Consider the following 5519-nt stretch of genomic DNA (forward strand, 5'->3'; position numbering starts at 1 on the left):
CTGCGAATTGGAACATAAGTGTGAGCCACAACCAGTATCTAATACCCAAGAAGTAGAATTAACAGATTACAATGTATAACATACATACCTGAAGGAGAAGGTAAGCAACGTTTCCGTCCTTCTTCTATTCCTTTAGTTTGGGGTAATATTGCTTGTAATGACCAATTTCATTAGAATTGAAGCATTGCGATGTTGAAGGAGAAGCATTCTTCCTCATCTTGCTCTTGGAAGGCGCCAGTTGCCCTCCGGGAGTGGATGAAGATGCAACCTTGCTTTTCTTCCCCTTGCATACTTTCTTGAATTTGGTGCACCTCACATTCAAAGGGTCTTGCTTGAACTTAAGGATTTTATCGAATTTCTCGAGCAATTCCATAAGTTCACTGAATGTGTTCTCTTTCTGATTAAAGAGATAGTGCATCTTAAACCCCTCATAATCCCTATGAAGAGAATTCAACACTAGTGCAATAGCTATTGGCTCTCTGATGGAACCACCAAGTCTCTCAATTGTGAAGAATAATCCAGTCATCATAATCACATGAGACCGAATTGGTGTGTTTCTGTCCATCTTAATTGAGTAAATGCGCTTTTGTGCCTCTAGAAGCTCGTTCTCTAGACACGACCTTTATGGGGTAATGAGTTTGAAATTGCACATTGAATTAGCCAATTCGATCATCAACCCTGTTGCCAACAGTTTGGCCCTTGGGTTGATACCTCACACGACATCTATCCTTTAGTTGACTTAGGAGAGCATGAGGCTCAAAGTTAATGAACCTCCCTCTCCAATTTTCGGGAATAGACTTTAGGATAAACTCCGCGACAAGGTACTTGAGAAGTGCCCAATTTTTGTACCTTTCTGGAGTCATACCCCGCGCATAATAGCTAGGAAAAGGTTGTTCGATAACATAGCGCATGTCGTTAACATTTAAAACTTCGATAAGTTTTCTTTCCCATTCAAGAAAATTAGTCAAGTTTAACTCGACATCCAGAATTTCCGATGATTTGATTGTTGTTTTGATTGCGGCCATTTGATTACTACATTTGAAAAGAATTCGCAATAAATAACCATTCATAACTTAATAACTTTGAAATAAGTGAGAACATGCAATCATTAAAGATATTGAACATTTCATTCATTCAAAAGCAAAACATGGTCCAAATCATAACCTAACACCTTTGGCCAAAGAATGGTAAGGGGCGAACTCTAATGTAAAGTTTTTGTGCTGCACAAGCTCAAGAAGTAAATAGAAAATTGTCACTTGAAAGTTAAAATGGACTGCAAAATTAAAGTCAACTCATTATAAGATAAATAACACTAGGATATATCAGAATGATAGTAATACAAGTACATAAGATTCCAACACACAAGTAAACGAATTAAGGCATGTCAAAATGGTGGACCTTGAAACGGGAAAGTTCACATTCCTTCAGATCTCTAGTGACTCCAGATATATATTTGGGAAGCTCATCATTATGTTTCTGAATATTCTGATAATTAATGGCATTCTGCTCCTGTAATTTCAATACTAGCACAGGGCCTCCATTTCATTTGGGTCGGGCCTGCGTATAAATTTAAAGATGCAAATGATTCAAGGAAATATCCATCACAGAGATAAATTTCAATTAAGCAGAGATAGAGCGGTGTGTAATGGTGTATCCCCATTTTTGTTCTTTGTTTTCCAAGGAGGGCAATCATATTGTGGCTCTGGCGTTTCCCCTGCTTCTTGCTGGTAACCATGTATAAGCACTCGAACAATATCAGCACCATTCTTAGACCTTGCTGCAATATGTAATGAACTATCACCCTTTTTCTTACCTGTCATGCAGTAGATTAAATCTCTGAACACTTTAGTCCTTGTAGCAGGAAAATCCCCATTTAAAAGAAAGTTTAATGGCCAAACTTGTGCTGTTTCTGTCCATTGGTGAAGCACATTGAATCCCTTATTATCAACTGCGTCTAAAAGATCTGGATTCTTTTCTAGCAGCAACCTTAAAACATTTTATGTCCATTCACAAAGTTTGCTAGCTATCAGATAGGATACGGGTACTAATTTACACAACAGTTTGGGACTAAAGCTATTAGATAGAATCTCAGTTTTGGGACTAAAGCATTTGAAATAAATAACTTTTACATTACTAAGCCATTAGAATCAAAAGTACAGCTTATGCCAAATCTCAAATAACAGACATTCAACTTTCGGAGAACACGACTGTTTATTTTACACAACAGTTTGCAAGTTTTATGACCAATTCGATGAAACCAAGCATCCACTTGAACACCAATGGTCAATTTTTCAAAACATACATGGAAGGGACTATCAAAATCAACCAAAAACACTTTAAAAGTTTGATACCATATTAGTTTAGGAGGGGAAAAAACCATTACCTACATACGAATACTGGGAGAGTACCCATAACAGTTTTCCATGCGCTCCAAATGCTCAAGTGACACCACGTAGAATCCAAACTCCTTGGCAAATGAAATCAAAGAATCACACAACAAACATGATTAATAAACATAGTCATTGGCAATCTGTAAGTCTGTAACCCCAAAAAATTCTTCAAAATTCGAAATAATAACTCAGTAAAAAGTTCTAGTTTCCATATTACTTTATTAGTTCTCAAAAAACTGAAAACTAAAACCACATATGATGACAGACAAGCACTAAATCACCAATAACCAGGGGTGAAGAACAGAAAGTTGTGCTGATATTAGGACATGATTAAGCTATTGAGTATTAAACATAGAGCATGTCTAGACAAAACCATTTTTTTAGGTCTATTTTTGCTGGCATCTTAGTTTAAAAAAGCGCGCCCAAGGCGCGCCTAGGCTAAGTCCCCTCTATTTCATAGTTGATGCAAGTCAGATCATTGAGCAGGACATCAATCTCGACCTTTACTAACTGAACATGTATATCCGGTGGAAAGACTAGATAATCAGATAAAGGTTCCAAAATAGATACTACGTACAATCGCAATGACAGAGCCTGGGGCTTCTGCTGAAAATATTTACAACACCAACATGTAAATTAGCTGCCTAGTTTTAGACATTGCTTGTAGAGGAACTGACTGATCTGAGTCTGACTAAAGGTTAAAAGGAAGATGGAGTCTGTCCAAGCTAGAATGCTACGGAGGTAGTGTGTTTTCTTGTTTGAGAAACAACTGGTTCTTGATATAAGGTTTATTGTCATTCCATTATTGACAACGATCATAGATGAACTGAAATTTATGGACTGTAATTTCAGAATACATCCTCCTCAATCTATTGATCAAATAGGTTCAAAAAGCAATGTGTCAATGATCCATCCAACCTATTAGAAATAAATCTTCTCATCCAACCTATGAGCAATAAATCATTCTCATCCAACCTAAGTGCATTTATATGCTTGTCAAATATTCTAAGCAAGGCTCGCTTTTTAGCCTATACATGGTGAATTACAGAATTTAATTCGAAAATTACCAAACAATTTGAAAAACAAAATTTAGAAATAATGGAATTATGAAAGTGAAAGATCAAAGAAACAGGCAAAATTGACCCTCCTAATCGCGATATTCCGACAGCAACATTAGCAAGAACACCCCCCCCCCCCCCAACAACTTTAGCAAATACAGATGCATCAGCAAGCGACTAATTCAATACAACATCACATCAATTTTTCATAGAAACTATAGATCTTCATATTATGCAACGAGGCATCAAATCAAATCAAACTAATAAAGTTGATTAATCAACAAATTGAATAAGAATTAAAGTAAAGTAACACTAATTCAAGAACGAAATTAATTACCAGCGGAGGAAACGCGAGAGGCTCATAATCATGGAGTTCAATCTTCGGGTATCAAAGATTGTTATCCTCAACTCACGAAGCAGGTTCGGATGTGTCGACCACTACTGCAGTTTGTCGGGCCGTCACTTACGCCGCTGTTGTGGAGTGGTGCTCTGCCGCCGATACGAAAATCCCTAACTCCCTAACTCCCAAATCCCCAAATTCAATTCACAAACCCTAATTTTCTGAGAAGCAGAGGAGAGAGAAAAAACACAGAGGGAAGAAGAAGGGGGCCAGCGAGGAAGATCGGAGAAGAAGAAGGGGCAAGGTCTGCGGTGTTTCCGGTAGAGCTGAAGGAAGATCGAAGAAGAAGGGCCAGGTCTACCGTGCGCGCGGGCTGAAATTTTTAAGGTGAAAAAAGACCCACCGGCGAGGAGACGAGGATCGGAGGCGAGGAAAGAGACCACCGGAGACTGGCAAGGAGGCGAGAACCACCGGCGACTTGCGAGACGCAGGGAAAGTTGAGGGAAGAAGAAGGGAGTTGAGCGTGAGACTGCTATGAAATTCAAAGTTGGTCTAGAATTTTGAGATGATATGTTGGTCTGAATTAACCAAACTTAATGTTGCAGCGAATTCTTTTTACTAACATGCTATTGCAGGGGACTTTTACACTGTACGCTGCAAAGTAACGGGTTATTGCAGGGGCTTTTACAATGTACGCTGCAACAAACTCTTTTGCAGGGGGGAATTAAATCTGTACGCTGCAATAACCCTTTAAAGGGTTTGACCCGCGTTGACCTACTGATTGTTGAAGCGTATTAATACATGTACGCTGCAACAAGGGGGCAGCAACATGGATTTTTTCTACTAGTGACGTGAGCCGTAACATGAGCAAGGTGCCAGTGATCGAGACTTGTGTTGAGGATGACTCGAACTTATCCTGCATGGTAGCGAGTTCTAGCTTGCCTTGGTTGGACTTTTATTTGGAATTTTTGTAGTCGTATTTGTATTTGTAAAAGAATATTAGACGCTTACATTGGACACAACTTTCTATTCTATTAAGTATTTTGAATTTAATTAATTATTTTTGATATGGAAAGAATACAAGACAGTTAGGTAAGGTAACCGTTCTCTATTCTTTTCTTCACACAAATGTTATGAGAGAAATGCGTTCTCTATACTCCTAAACAACGTTTAGCAAACTTAACGATTCTCTATTTAGCATTCTCTATTCCCTATTTTGTAGTAGTGCGAAAAAGAGAATTTTTGTCAAAATTTTAAAACGTCGTTTACATGCTAAATGCACTATAAAAACATAAGATTCCGACCATTATTGACAAAATTACCTGCGAACATATAATTAAATCATCGCATGAATTTGCAATTACTTAAACTAAATTAATTCACCCCTTTAATTCTTTGCAAATTTATAAAATTTAATCCATGTTAAGTATAATTAATTATGGAATTAATTAGAGGCTCGTGATACCACTGTTAGCATGGTTGTTAAACTCCCGATTAGGATCTTATGATTCTACGATCCAAAAACACGCCACCGATCCGGATCTTAGGTAGGATCTTAATGTGTGTAGGATCTTACGATCCTACCTCGATAAAAATTTTGAGTGGTGGGATCTTAATACGATCCTGAACCGAACAAGAACAAGTAAAGAGCTCCAAATGTCTCCCCTCCGTAGATAGTCCACAACACGTTCGGATTCGCCTTAGGTTCAACCAACTAGGATATTATCTAAG

The 5519-nt window shown here is 38.0% G+C and overlaps 1 long non-coding RNA gene across 1 annotated transcript; it reads right to left on the reverse strand.

The window, feature by feature from the left end:
• Positions 1-1281: 1281 nt before the first annotated feature.
• On the reverse strand, positions 1282-4374 carry LOC110795570 (uncharacterized). The gene is made up of 3 exons (XR_002535329.2): positions 3786-4374; positions 2384-2467; positions 1282-1954 (listed from the first exon to the last, which is right to left on the reverse strand). It is a non-coding gene; the product is annotated as an uncharacterized lncRNA (long non-coding RNA).
• Between the last annotated feature and the right edge of the window lie 1145 nt (positions 4375-5519).

This window comes from Spinacia oleracea, chromosome 6 (assembly GCF_020520425.1).
Source record: "Spinacia oleracea cultivar Varoflay chromosome 6, BTI_SOV_V1, whole genome shotgun sequence".
Lineage (NCBI taxonomy): Eukaryota > Viridiplantae > Streptophyta > Magnoliopsida > Caryophyllales > Amaranthaceae > Spinacia > Spinacia oleracea.